At 39.4% G+C, this 15,692-nt stretch overlaps 1 long non-coding RNA gene across 1 annotated transcript; it reads right to left on the reverse strand.

Annotated features, from left to right (window-relative positions):
- Positions 1-10,345: 10,345 nt before the first annotated feature.
- On the reverse strand, positions 10,346-13,325 carry LOC145550053 (uncharacterized). Its single transcript, XR_014085902.1, has 2 exons — positions 13,014-13,325; positions 10,346-10,727 (listed from the first exon to the last, which is right to left on the reverse strand). It is a non-coding gene; the product is annotated as an uncharacterized LOC145550053 (long non-coding RNA).
- Between the last annotated feature and the right edge of the window lie 2,367 nt (positions 13,326-15,692).

Consider the following 15,692-nt stretch of genomic DNA (forward strand, 5'->3'; position numbering starts at 1 on the left):
CTTGCCCCGGCTTACCTCTCTGAGCTTCTTCACCCCTACGTACCTCATCGGTCTCTCAGGTCAGCAGATCAGCTGCTCTTGGAGGTACCAAGATCCAGGAGGAAGCGCAGAGGGGACAGAGCTTCTCTGTCTTTGGCCCAAAGTTATGGAACGACTTGCCTTTGCAGGTCAGAGAGGCCCCTTCACTGTCCACTTTTAAAGTTCGTCTTAAAACTCATCTATTTTACTTGGCTTTCAACTCCAGCAGGATCTAGTTTTAAATTGTATGTTTGTTTGTTTGTTTGTTTGTTTGTTTTTAAACTGTAAGAGTTTTTTATTATTATTATTATTATTGGTATGTTGTGTTTTAATGAACAGAACTTTGTATCAACTGTGGTTGTTTTAAAGTGCTTTATAAATAAAGTTGGATTGGATTGGATTAACTATAGAGGAAAAAAGCTGAAGTGAATAATTTGACTTTTTCTCTGTGATGTTTTAACAATGTTGTGTTTTCTGTGGTTAAGAGTTTATATGAAAACCTGAGTTTCCATTACAAATGTGCACAAAACGTTTTTGATATTGTGTTGATGTTGAAAAATAAAAACAATTCGCAATTGTGAATTTTCCATTAAATAATAAACGTAATTAAAATCACAAGTGAATAAGTTTTTTTCCTGCGATGAATCACAAAAACCTCATCCTCCAACAACTTCCTGCATCTTTTCCACCAGCAACATCTGGTTGTTGATCACATGTGATGTGAATAAATGTTTCCATGGCAGTTTCGCAAAATAAACTCATTTTGATGCAACCAACAAACCATCTCATGCAGCACAAACGTTTCTTTTTTTAAAAAGTGTTTTTCCGAAATTAAGCACATTTATTTTCGTAATTCCAAGCTGCACAGTCATAAAGTCAATGGAAACGCAGTTACTGTTTATTAGGTGTAAAACCCTGATTTTATATTCATTGAAAAATGCGTTAAAATCAAATCTATCTTTCTTTTCTTTTTGGTGGATTTGGTGTTTAGTTTTCTAACTGTATTTTTTGTTGTTGGTTCATGATACCATGTAAGGAAAAAAGTCTATTCACATTCACCTTTACATCATTTTTGGGACTGCAAAACTAGCAATGAGGATATCAAGAAAACAACAAAAGGATGATGCTCGTGTTTTTATTTCAGACTGGTAGTTGCTCAAGTTTATGGAATTTGAGTTTTTTAAGTTGATGAAGAACATGTATGTCTTTGTAAGGTATTGTTTTAGTTTTCGTCTTTTGATTTTCTATATATTTTTTTCTATTTGAAGTGTGTAACAAAGGCACTTTTAAACTCCAACTCTTTCTTTTTCTTTCTTTACTTCACTCTGCTCCACGGATGCAGACTTGCTAGCTCTGCAGAGCCGGGCCCTCTTTGATCTGTAGTCCAGAACACAGGATGAGAGTTATCCTCTGGCAACAACAAGAACATCCCATTAGCAGCTGGACAGAGACCCTCTCAGCCTCTGCTGCAGCCGTATCTGGGCCTCAGACCCACTCCATCTACTTCTGCTGCTGCTGCTGAGTCTCTCTGTTGCTTTATAGCTCAAGGTGAGCATTACTTGTTGATTTAGAAGTCTTGAAATGCTGCCTCTGGCGTTTAGTTTTTAGTTAGTCATGGAGCTGTCACAGACTCGTGTTTGCGACTGAAACTCGGGTCGCCTGCCTGCCTGCCTGCCTGATGAAGGTGTTTGAGCACAACCTGGATGTCTGACTTTGACTTGCATTGTGTCACACAGAAGTTACAAATGATACTTCATGGTGCAATGAAGATACAGAGTTTTATTGATTTTGCAGTTAAACCAAACTTTCAGGTTACTTTAATCTCTTTGTCACAATCCCTATGTAAAAATATGTTATGAACTGTATTTTCTTCATGCAGAGTCTGTTTGTTTCTATTTTATTAGGGTTTAAAAGGTATCAAAACAAACCTGGCCCTATGTGTAAAAAGGTCCTCACCCCATAAAACCTTATTACTGGTTGGGCCACACTTGGCTGCAGCATCTGCCATCGAGCGTTAATGAGTAGTTTACATCACCAGACAGAAATCCAGCCTCTTTTTATATGCAGAAGTTTTAAGTCAGCCTCCTTAGAGGGTCCATTTAAAATCATGTCTCTGGATCTAATTCAAATAAAAGTTTGAACTTTGACTAGGCCACTCCAAAACTTTCAATTTTATTGTTTTTATCAATTCAGAAGTGGACCATCTGGCATGCTAAGATCAGAGCTAACAGGATATGGCGGTAATCAGTAATCTGGCAGTGGTTCCTGAAAATTATATAATTATATAAATATACTATATTTCCCATTATCCCCAAATTCAAGTCTTTGTTTTACGACCTTGGATTGTGTGTGAGTCTTTGTAAATCAACCTTTCACTTTAAGCTTTAAGGTGTGATTTACACCAGTGCACTGACAACTGGGTGTTGTTTGGAGTGTTTATCAAAAACACAAGGTTTCCAGTTTTAGGGGGAATTAATGGGTGAAGCAGGTGTTTTCCTCAGATACTTTCAAGTCAGTTTAAAGCTACTAAATGTGACAAGGAATCGACTTAGATATTGTCACATCCTCATGAACAGCCGTTTAATTATTTGCTATTCTGGTCCAAATTATATCTCGCCTCTAAATTCCTGATTTCTGTCGCCGCCGTTTCTTCAGGGCTCTCAAAGAACGCGGCACGTCTTGTTAAAGCTGCCTTGTTATCTGAAACAGGCCAGGCATTTGTCTTGGTCTCCATTGTTTTGGCTTCATGCAGGAAATCAATGGAGCTCGTTCATCACGCGCTCGTTTAAAATGAGCATATTTGTGCGAACGCTCGTGAGGATTCTTCTTTGTGTTTTGACGCAGAGGAGCTAGATTTATCAAAACTGGAGGCAGAAGATGCTGCGGTCACGGCTTCTGTTTGCTGAAGAAGCATTATTCTGTCTACTAATCCTCCCTGCGCAGGAGACGCGTACAAATCTCAGACACGTTCACACATATGCGAGTCATTATTTCATGGATATCACACAGGCTCTTGCCAACACGCGCACTCAAAACGAAATACTCGCTGTGGTTTCTGTTTCCGTCACAAACAACCGGTGATGGATAGGACCTCTTCCTTTTAAACAGGGAGAAAACATAAGCCCCCGGGGAGCCTTGTGTGTGGAAGTACTTTGAAGTGTCCACATTTAATTCTTCTGTATGATAAATGAGAGCGGAGCAGCAGCTGTAGCCCGTGAGGAAAAGCTCTGCTTGCTCAACAAGGGGGAGCGGTAACAAATGTAGCGATAGCTGATAAGCTGACTGTGTCTCTTGCTCCTGCTTGTTGTTCTGCTCCCTGCAGACCCCCACAGCCAGATAACAAATCCATCCTATCAATCAAACCCATCAATGGCTGGCTGCAGATTAGAGACAGCGATTTTGGGGCTGATTGGAGGAGAAATGCTGATTGCGCCTCACTCTCCCTGACTTGATTACACTTCGCCTGCGTATTGTCAGGCTCGGCTGCTGAGCTGTAATCACTGGAAGCTAAGAGCAGATGCCGTGGCTCCTGATTAGACAAGACACACGATCACACGGCTAGCTGGCTAAGTCGGACTTTGTGACCGCTGCTCATTCGCCGGTCATCTGAAAACCGCGGCACGCCCAGAAAATAGGAGCTCTTTCCATGATGTGTCTAGTCTCAGCTCCTGTCATTGACTCTGGCTTCCCTCCTCCGGTTCTGGCCTACTTCCATCACAGTATCACAGGGCGCAAACATTGATAGTGAGCAGAGTCCTAATCTGAGCTTTATTTAGCTGCCTCACCTTTTAAAACTGGAACAGGCTCCTGACTGTCTCCTCTACATCCACTTAAGCTACTTCAAACACAGAGCTGTTCCACCTCTCCACTTTTTCATCAGCCTGTTTACTCTGTTTTCAATCAGTAGCTATGCCTAACAAGGCATAGCAAGTTTTAAAAAGTTAGTTTCACAGCTGTTACAACAGGAATGTCAAACTCAATCACAGACGACATGTGGAAATTTGAAAGCTCATTTAAGAAGGGTTTGATTGCTGTAAGGCCAAAAAAGATGAAAATAAATTATTCTGTATTTTTTTTTATATATAAAACTGATACGTTATCATAGTTATTTTGTCTTTGGAGAAAAGTCGATCAGAAAATATACATTTGAGTTGAATAAAAATAAATGTAAAGGGGACCTATGATGCAAAATTCACGTGTTGCATGTTTTTGAACTTCCATTTGGGTTTCTTAAAAAAAACAAAACAATTCCCAGACATTTTTGATAATAAGTTAATGTCTTTTGGTGTCTGGAAAATGAGCCTTCGGAATGTAACGTTACAGTAAAGCCCAGTCTGTCACCTAGCAACCCAAGCGGAACTACAGCACATCTGGTCAGCTGGTTTTACCGTTGCGTATGCTGTACAATGGCTGCTGGAAAAAACAAGTGTTTTGTTGTTGACTTACCATCCAGAAGCCACTTGCTGAATTCTTGTTGGTTATGCAGAAGGTTCTACTTCTGCTTTTCAAAGATGTACGGTTGTGTAACTAAAAATTTGTTTGAAGCCATTTTCACATGCGATTGTAAACATTGATTTGAGGGGCGTGGCCAGCAGCAACTTATTTAAATTTAAAGTGACAAGAGGCCTTAAATCAGCTCATTCTAAAAGGAGCCTGTAAAGGTAGAACTGAGCAACTAAAATCTTATCTTGATTTTGTGCAAGAAATGTGACAAAGATGTTTTCTATAACCTGATGCTAACCTGTACAAGGTTAGCATTGGGGAATCCACAAACCTAGAGAAATCCATATAAAATATATATCAAGGTTTGTGTTTGTAACTTTAGAAAATACAAGAGTTCAAGGGGTATGAATACTTTTTATTCACTGTGTATTCCAAGAGCCTATTAAGAACTGCCTGAGTTGTTTAACGTGCAGCTGGTTGGTCAGACAAACCAAACCACTTCTGCTGTTCCTTCTTAAACAAAACAACAAAAAAACAAACTTGTTTGGACTTTTTTAAAGTGTGTGGAAATTTAATTGGTCTGTTTCTTGTTTAAAGGAACGTAATTATGATGGGTTCTCAGTGGGAATGTAAAAACAGATTAAGTTTTTGTTTCTTATGTAAACAAGGAAACTCTGGAGAAACTTGGAAATGATTCTGAGGGAGTTAGTGTGGCTAAAGCAGAAACTCGCATGAATAAATATTTTAAAAAAGAGTTTGAACCGAAGCAGATAATCTTGACTTTATTAGCATCTGTTGCTAAATTGTCACATGCCATGTAGACCTCTGCTATTCAAGTTGAAAGCTTCATTTTAATTAGCTTTCTCCATATCCTAAAATTCCTCACCATGTGTGATTAATAACATGCATTGGATTTTTTTCATTGCATTAATGGAAGCCAAACTTCAATAGAAACACTGTCTACAGGGTCACTCTTTCAATTATTCTTTCTAATGTGAGTCCCTCTAATAACACCCTACTGCATTTAATCCTCAGCACAACATTTCAGACTGCTGGCCCGGCCGTGTATCTAAATAAACTTCTTTTCATCTCTGCGTGTCTGTGCGGTCGGATATTTCAATGTGTGTCTGTTCGCATAAAATTCATAACTCCCTCTGTCCCGTTTTTGAACTATCTTTGAAGCCGCAAAATTGTTTCATCCTGCATGTGTTAGGTATCATTTCAATTGACACTGTGCTCTCTGCTACCAGTGCTTTGAATTGAGCATACTTGCATGCTTGTTAGATTGAAACAGCTGTCAGGGGAGATAGCAAGACTGACTCACTCCTCTTCCCTTCACTTATCATTTGCCTATTTCGGTCTTGCTCATCTTGTTATGACCTCCAAGAAAGTCAAAATATCCTCTTCTTTTTTTATTTGTACCTGTTTTTTTGTCTCTGAATGGTATCGCAGTGAGCAAACGCAGCATGGTGACAGATTTTTGGACATTTTATCCCTACAGGTGTGCTGTACACCTGTAGCACAGTTGGAAGCAAGGCGGGATTAGTACAAAGGAATTATCAGGATGTCTTGTGCACAGTGTGCTTATGGCACTTTGTGAAATTTGAAGTCTCTGCAGCAGGAACCTGTTGGAAAAGAAAACTGAAATCTGTGTGAAGCTTAACATTTTCACAAAACAACAAATCACGTCTCCATTCGACTGCACAGACGTTAAATTTAGTGGGGACGCTACTTAAACATATTCATGGAGTATCTTCTGTAGTCAGTGTTGCAATTATTTATTTGAATATCTGCCAATACAGACTACTGTCCACTTGGACCATTTAGTTTTTGGTCCATTTTATTTGTCATTAGTTATAGCACCAATTTACAAACTTTACAAATGTATCTCTTCTACTATCCCAGCAGTTTACTACATACACTTGTAACTCACATTGTGATCCATTTTGTGAGATCAGGGTGTAAAAAGTGTTTGGAGAATTACATACCTGATAGAAATGCACACCCCTGATTAAATCACACTTTTCTGTGATGTAAAACATTGGATGATAACAAAGGATTTGAACTTTTTTTAACCACTTTTTAATGAGATGTTTAACCTTTAAAATTCAAATTAAAAACTTGCTAATCAGCTGCATCTGTACACACTACTCTTTGTAGAGTCTTTGTTCTGGCAGATTTAGCTCTGGAGTTTCAAAAACACCAACCACATGCTTAAAAATCTGAGAACACAGCTAACTGATACGAACAAATCTTAGTCATTTCATTCAACTTCACGAAAAGGTTGACAGCATGAAACCGCCATCACCACGTTTAACCGTAAGCACGATGTCCTTTTGGGTGAAGCCCAGTGTTTCTGTGCCAGACCTGCATTTAATTGCAGCCCAGCACTGAAGGTTTGATTTCATCAGACCAAAAACACATTTGGGGATGTTCTTTGGAGGAAAAGGAGTCTGTCTGTCAACCACATGCAGAGCAGTCAGTACTACTGAAAAGCTCCCAAAGCTCCTTCAGTGTTACTGTCGGCCTCTGAGTCTTAACTCTTCATCAGTGATGCAGATATGTTCAGTTTTAGTAACACTGTTGCTCCTGTTCTTCTCAAATTGGAAAAAAATTAAATAAAAAATTCCAAAAACATTTGCTTTAGCTAAAAGATCCAAATGAGAAAAAATGGAGAAAATCTCATAAAAAAACATAACTTTTAGTTTCCCTAAAAGCCAAGAAAACTAAATGCTGAAAATGAGTTGTTATATTAGTTTAAGTGTGTGCACTTTCCCGTCAGCCCTCAGTCGGTAATAGATTTGATTCTTTAGTACATTATTGTCATGTTAAAGGCAGAAAGGTTCTGAAACAATTTCTGGATATCTTTTTATTTATTTAACAAAACCCTGCTAGTTAGCAGAGGTGTGTAAAACTACAGTATGTCTTCAAACATGTTCTCCATTTTTCCTGTGATGCTGCAGTGATGTTATCCACCCACAAGCAAACAGCCAGTTTTAGTTTCACACGACTGAAAAGGTCACTTTGTTGCTTCAAATCACATTTTATCGTACCCATAGCATTTACCAAAGGAGAAGCCTAAAAAAGCCTAAACAAATACAAACTCCCTCTTATGTCTCTCTCTCTCTTCCTGTTGCTCTCATCCTGGATCTCCACCTTCCACGCAACCTTCTTGTGATTTTTGCCCTCACCATTTGTAACAGTAAATGACTCACACCTTTCTGGCAACCTGGCCCTGTGGGCTAAATTCAAAGCCTCTTGTTTGTGCTTGCACAAACACACATTCATCCATCTGTACATGTGTTCCTGCAACCCACACAAAATCAAATCCAGGTATTATGTATTTAAAGTGGCAGCCTGCTGCTTTTGTTTCTCCTTTTCTCCTGTACCTGTCGGGGGGCCTCCGATTCTGCTTTTTAATGAGCAGAGGCTTTCCTCACACTCGCTTTGTCTTGTGTGCTTGTGTTTCTGTGTGTCTGCGGCGCTTGTACTGACCATCAGAGACATGCTGCTCTGAGTCCCAGGGCTAATTGCTGCTGCTGGGCTGATAGTCTTTCAGCGCTACGGTCTCATTGACTCCCTGGACTCCAGGGGGGGTTCCCACCGGCACCCACAGACAAACAAACTTGGGCGGACAATCAATAACGGAAGCAAGTCTTACCGCTCAGCACAGCTGCTGATTAGGATTCAGTGGGAATTTATGTGAGAGTGAGCGTGTGGAAGCTTCACTCAGCCCCTTGGTTGCTTTTTGTAAGTGATGTTAAATATTAGTGTCAAGATGACATTAATAACACCAAGTCATTGTTTTCTATAAGACTTCACAACATTAAAAAGACACTGTAAAGCTCAAAAGAGTTTCCTTTTAAAGCTACAGTATGTAGCTTTTATGAAAAATCTGGTTTTTTAATATATATTTAAAATTCTCACCATCTAGTGACAGATAATCTATTGAATACTCCTAGTGCTATTGTTGCTATGTAAAGATATGGAAAGCTCCCAGTGAAGAACAACCAATCAGAGCCAGGGGGAGCGTCTCAACGCTGTCAATCAAGCATGTGAAAGCGTTGCTAAATGTGCTAATGAAGGAGAAACCATGCTAACTAGCCTTAGCATTCATGAAAGGCTGAGGGAGAGTGTGAGCAGCAAGTACACAAGCTTGATTGCTTCTCCTAGCTCTGATCGGTTGTTTTTGACCAAGCTGTGCATTTCTGCAGTCAGTTCTGGGAGCAGTGAGAGAAGGCAGAGGAGCTCAGCTTTTTTTTCTTTCACATTGTGCACCATAGTGACAATTATAATAAATATGTAAAAACATATTTTTATTTTTTTAAAAAAGTACTAGTTCCACTGGCAGATTATTTCACTTATAACAAAACATCTTCTGTAATTGGAAAAAAAGTCTGCCTGTGGGATTTGTGCTTTTTTTCAATACAAAGGCATTAGTAGCCTTAAAGAATATTCTATAACTTGCTAAAAAGTTACTTTAGGTTAGTTTGTCTTAATTCAAGTGTCCTAAGATATTTGCAGTAGAAACGTTTTAGTTACTTTCAGCTGCTAACAACAACCGACCAGCTGAGCTAACCGGCTGTACATGGTGTTGAGTTTTCATCGATTTAAGAAAAACGTACATGATCTTTCCACAATGAAGATTTGACAAAAGTGCTCATATTCTAATGTTTTTCAAAATCAACATGCATAATAGTTGAATTTAAAGCCTTCTACTATTTTGAAGTGTATATTTTCAGAAACCTTTATGTTTCAATTGGCCTGGATGGGGACTGAACCCATGAGTCACAGCGATGATCTTGACCAAGCGCTGGGGAAATGTCAAGGGTGGCCGACAGATTGCCTCAAAGCAATCAGCCTTGTCTTTCTGTGTACCGACAGTGTGAGCTCTCCGTGTCTCTCGCCGTCTTTCCATCTCTACCTCTTTCTTTCCCCTGTCCATCTTTAGTTTCTCCTCTGCTGTGTTTACCCGGGAGGGGTAAGACATGTGTCATGGAGGATTGGCAGCGGGAGGGATGGCGTTGGTGGCGAGGGGGTCGTCAGGCCCTGCTTTGAAGTTTCGTTTTTGACATGAGGTGGGGGTCCAAAGAGAGGGACTTGAAAGCAGCGACCGTTACTGCCTCTGTGACATTTGAGCACGGAGCAGCGTGACCTGCTTGTGTGTGCTGGAGTATGTACTCTACATATAGATTTATATGTGAACATGTGGGTGTATGTGTGAACAAGAGAGCCTCTCTTCTTCATAACAAGTTGTCCTCCAATCCACAAGTGCTTCTAGAGGCTGAGCGTGAGATTTATATTGAATGCAATGAAAAAAGGAGACACTATTTTGGTTTCTATTTAGATTTGGACATGTGAAATGGCTCTTAGCTGCACGTAGCAAATGGATCAACAGTAGAGAAACATCATGGCTAAGTGTTAGAGATCTGGTAACATTTAAAACCTCAGACCCGACTCCTCCAGCAACCAATCGTCTCTCAATAGCCGAGGGTTTGGACCCTCTGTATGAAGTAAATAGTGTAGAACACGGGGATAAGTTTTACTAAACTGGCCCTTTCATGCATGAATTATGATCCTTTATGTCCAGATTTTTTTCTGGACATAAAGGAAATTGTTTTTGATTTTCTTAAGGCACAAATAAAGGTGGGGAAAGAAATTCTGGGTTTTATCTTGGTGATCAGTTTTAATTTTCTCCAAATACAAAGTTATTATTTGGAAAATACATCAGTAGTGCTAGTCTTTAGGGTTTACATGTCCTCCACAGTAGAAGACGGGACTTGGATATTCCTGAGTTGGTCTGCACGATTTTTCATCCACCATATTGGATTTAACAAAAATGTTCTTGCACTTGCAAGAGTGAAAATGAGGCACTAGTGTCCACTCCAGTGGTCAGTGTGCATTTATGACATAAAAATCCAAAAGAAACACAAACAAATGGCTTTTAGATAGCTGTCCACTGCAGTGGCCGCTACACTATAAACACTGAACGTACAATGTTCATTTTCATTTCATTCCTTCAACTCTCATGCATAGACTATGTGCCCAAGGACACACAGCTTTCTTTGGATTAGCACTGCATGCTTCCCCAGTGCGCCTGAGTGGCTTTCCACTGATGGCTTCTTACACATGAAAGACTGCACCGTAATGCGCCACACAGTGTCTTCAACCCCAGCCAAGCGACATCAAAATGTGCCTTTTGCCTGTAGCCGGACGAAAGTCTTCATCCTCTGCCTCATTGTGCTGTGTCCGCCTTTCTGTCCCGCCTGTAAACGGTGTAAACAGGTGTTAACATGCCGCCCCACAAGATGCCACATGCCGCTGTGTCATGATCTCCCGAACAGCTGTCTCCCACCATTGTGTGTGTGTGTGTGTGTGTGTGTGTGTGTGTGTGTGTGTGTGTGGTTAAATGTGTGGGTCTTTACTGTACGAGTTATAAATGGCTACAAAGGGGCATCGGCCTCAAAGAGGGGGCAAAGAATGAATAAGAGTGTTGTTTATATGCAACTGATCACAGAGAACTTAAAAGCTACGGCTTTCAAAACTACTGTAAATGTCAAATGTAGTGGCAGTACTCTACAAAGACACAACATCTTATTGAATATTTTTTGTTTAGTTTCTAGTGCAAATATCTTTGCACACTTGAAATAAGACAAAATGAACTTGCAAGTAGCTTCTCAGCAAGATACAGGATCTTGTTTTAAGTCAATAATTCTTTCATATGGACTAAAAAATATTGGTTTTGTTGGAAGATATTTTTTCTTTCAACTAGAGATTATTCTCATGGTATAAATGAACATGAATCCCAGTAGAACTGGTACTTTTTACATCAATATTCAAGAATTACTAACTTCAAACAAGTGTCTTTATGTTGCTGAAAAGTTACATGCAAGTCAGTTTTGCCTTATGTCAAGTGTTCTGAGACATTTGCACTAGAAAGAAATGCTTGGTAAGCTTTTGTGTTTTTGCATTTTAGCATCATGCAGTGGGACAATGATCTTCTTTAATATCTTTACTAAAGTTTCAAAGATGTTTGGTGCCTAAATGCTGTCATAGATGTGGCTGCAAAGACTCCACAGAAAGCTGCAGAGACCAAAATTGTCTTGATGTTCTTCTCAATCAAGTCTGTAATTTTATTGTGATAATTTATTACAAAAAATCCCCCAAAAAACATGAAACAATTTGTTAAACAGCAGCTCATACTATGTGTCCAAAACTGTCTGTGCTTCTTATTAGTTATTCAAATCAAGCTTCTGATTAAAGTTTTTCAGTGATAAAAGTTACGCTGCCATCAATCACACAATAATCAACTACAATGTCTGAAAATTGATTTCACATTTGCACTTTTTGCCACCTTCCTGTTACTCTCCATGTCAATATGTTTTAGCAAACTTTGGTGTTGTAAGCACTATCTGAGTTTATTATTTTCAAGTCGGTTTTTCATCATTCACAAATCAGATTAGGCCATCGGCCTCTTGTTTATTTCTGGCTGCTGATAAAGAGCATCAGCAGCCTGAAGAGACGGCCGGACACTCGGACTGTGGGAATGGATTAATAAAATAACCAGAACAAAAAACTAAAATCCAAAGCATTTTAGTTGTTCAAAATATTTCCGCACAATATTTTTCCCACAGTCATGAACAGACTGAAGCCCAAAGGCTTATTTTTCTGTTGATGTCTCAAATAATTAACGCCACTTTATTCTTTGATTATTTTACACTTTAAAGGTTTTTGGACATCATCGTTGTGCCACTGTTTTATTTCATTAACAAAATATTAGCACAATTAAGAATAGTCTAATTCTTATAGTGTCTAGAAAGTACAGCACTGAATCAGTAATTGGTTCAGCATATTTTATTTATTAGTCTAGTTGCTCTTTTCTGTATTTTTAATAATCCTATTTATATATTTTAAGCATTTCCTCAAGTTTCACTGTGTTTTATGAAAGTATTTTACAGAAAAAATATTGTAATTCAACACCACTGATAGATTTAGATAATTTTATTTTACAAACTTATCTGTCACGTCCTTCCATGAGTATCATCAACGAAACTATCAAACTTTAACCTTTTAACACAGTAAATTAATAGGTCTTGATATTAAACCTTGTGGAACACCAAATGATATGAAAATGAAAAGATTAAAAGCTGTTTAAATAACTTGATAATAGCAAGAAAACTGTTAATTTCCACTAAACTTTAAGTATTTTATTACATTTTATTAGTTGATGTGAAACATCTAATATCTGAGTTTGTCTTCAGTTTCCTCAAACCTTCATCCAATGAATCTGTTGTCATAAAACAACAAAAAGCTATTCCTCTCAGTTATATTTCTACTGCATCAGATTCTAACATTATCCTCCCAGTCCCAGTGTGATGTCCTAATTTGGTTTCGCAGCCATACAGTGTCTATTATTACATTCACCTACAGGGCGACGCGTCCTTGTTTTTGCATCTGCCAGAAGAAGTTGGCTCTAAAAGCATGCCTGGTAATCTGCCATGAATGTGGTGACATGCTAGATTTAACTGTGTCATCAGAGCACACCTCCTTACCTTTCCACCCAGACGCGCTTGCACACATTCGCGCTCGCATTTGGCGGATGAAAGGAAGTGGGGAAAGGTCGCGTCGTGGTGCGAAGTGGACAAACTCCAAAAATAGACATCGGGACTTCCAGCGACGTGGTTGGGAAAAGTTTCCTGTGGGACAAATAAAAGGAAGATCAAGGCTGAGAAGAGCTGGCAGAATCTTAGTGCAGCTTTTGTTGAGAAATTTTGGGACATCCACAGGCATTCACACACACACACACACACACACTCACACACACATCACATGCACACAATTGCACACAAACTGTCTTTTGTTTGGCGCCACTACCAAGTGGAGTGTCAGTTTCAAAGTGGGAGCCTTTAAGTGGCGCCCAGTGAGCCCGCGGTAGTGTTCATGTCATGGGCAGTTGGCTGCCGGCTGTACGTGTGTGTGAAGCGAAAGTGTGTGTTTCTTGTTTATGTGGGTATCAAATGTCTGAAGGCAGAGGAGTGTAACGGCCAACACGAGGCAGGGCTGCTGCAGGCACAGATACGTGATGGTAGACTGACCCTGACTCAGGGCACACACTTTTAGGTATTGACCTTCACACGCTGTATTTTCAGTTGCATTGTATTCTACATTTAGTTTTATGATCCGAATTTAAAAACAAGCATTAAGTTTTAGAAATGTCAAAACCGCAAAAAAATGCAGCTTGTCATTCTTGGGATTTCCGTATCATTTAATGAGATACCAGAGAAGCTGCCAGAGAGACCACAGTTTTCTCTGGCACAGCCTGGTGTTTCACTGCTGCAGGGCTTAAATTCACTCATCTGCTTTGTGAATTAATTAAGACTCACTGTGAATGACTAATGCTTAATATTTGAGAGATTTTTGAGTTTTCGAGACCTAAAATATGAAATATGTGAATCTTAGATGACTGTAGCTGGCTTCCTACCTTCCTGCCTGATCAATCCTAAGGATTTTTGTCTTTTTTCTAAATATCTTAGCACACTTGAAATACTTTTTATTAATATTCAAGAATAGTTGACTTTACCTGAGCTGATATATCTTGATGGAAAGTTATTTGTAAGTTAATTTAGTCCTGTTTCAAGTGCACTTAGATATTTGTACTAGAAAGTAGACAAAAAAAATCCTTGGTAAGATTTTATGTTTTTACAACCAGTATAGCCTGCTTTACCCCAGATCCCAGAGGACTCATGACTGGATCAACATGGATATATGTTGAACAGATCATACGATTATGACTGTTTCTATTTCTAATCCAGCAGTTGAGACGTCTGACGGGATGAATTGAAAATATCAAATGCACATTTCATCAACAAGGCAGTTCAAAGTGCTTTACACCAAATAACGTAATACAATAATGTCGTGGAATGTTATTGCGGAAATGGAACTGTGTCATAACAATCACAGAAACAGTCTTCAGTCAGAGGTTTCTTTAGATTCACTGCAAGACTGACTGCTACTGGAGATCCTTCCTGTCCATAACATCACATCTACAATGACTCTTTGTAGATTGTATGAGTTATAACAACATCTAATTTCATTTTGGGATGAAGTTTTTCTTTAATTGAATTGAAAGTCAAGCAGAAAACATTTTATTTTTATTAGTTTTTGGGAAGGCACTATAAGCCGTATCATGTTTTTTACAACCCATGCCTAATGCCAGATCACCAGAGAAGGAATGATTCAGTGAATTTGCCTGAGTTCTTCTAGATGTGACCATTTCTGCATCACTTTCCTGTAGTTATCTGTTTTGCCCTCCATCAGAAACCACTCAGCTGCCCTTGTTAAGCAAACTGTGGCCGAGGCTCGCTGTCTTGGAAAGCACTTTATTTTAAGCCCTTCAACAGTTTTGGTCATTTGCATCCTGGGAGTCCGGAGCAAAGGTGGCGGTTAGGAACACGCACACACACACACACACACACACACACACACACACACGCACACACACACACACACGCACACACACACACACACACACACACACACACACTTCACCCTGATAATGGAATTTTAAATGTTCTGCTCCTTATTAACTTTTTAGTTTATGAAAAATCAGGCCTTTTTTCGCCATCCACGAGGCAAAGCCACTAGTCCGTGTCGCTGTTGCAGATTAATTACTTCTCTGTGTCGAAGAAAAAAAAGGAGGGGGATAGCAGGAAGAGGAAGAAAGTAAAAAGCTGTCTGCAGTTTGAAAATGGCAAGATATATATTTCTCTCCTCTGACGTTAATACATCTTCAGTTTGGCTGGCAGTCTCTTATCTGCAGAGCGACTCAGCTAAGTTATAGGCCCTGGTGAATTTTGATGATGACTGCAGGTCATCCAATGCGAATACACAATAAGGATGGTGTTGTACTCCGAGGCCTGGCCCTTATTGACTCCAACACTGAACTCTTCCTTGCTGTACACCGTGTTCCCTTCACCCAGCCTCCTCACAGCTGACAAAAATGATTGCAGATTTCCATAATTTTGTACACTTTCTATGTTTTAAATGGCCGTTTTCCAGGCATATGAACAAAAAGGTCCCTCAGTCAAACATTGTCAATACAACTCAAGAGAAAAGGTGCAATGTTGCTGAAGTAATTGTGTTGTTTGGCTGTGTGTGCCTTCCTTAAATAGGGATAAGCATTCAAAGTCATGCCCACATTGAGCCTCAGCTGATTGGACTAACATTTGTTC

This window comes from Poecilia reticulata, chromosome 22, assembly GCF_904066995.2.
Source record: "Poecilia reticulata chromosome 22, P_reticulata-male-v2, whole genome shotgun sequence".
In the NCBI taxonomy this organism is placed as follows: domain Eukaryota; kingdom Metazoa; phylum Chordata; class Actinopteri; order Cyprinodontiformes; family Poeciliidae; genus Poecilia; species Poecilia reticulata.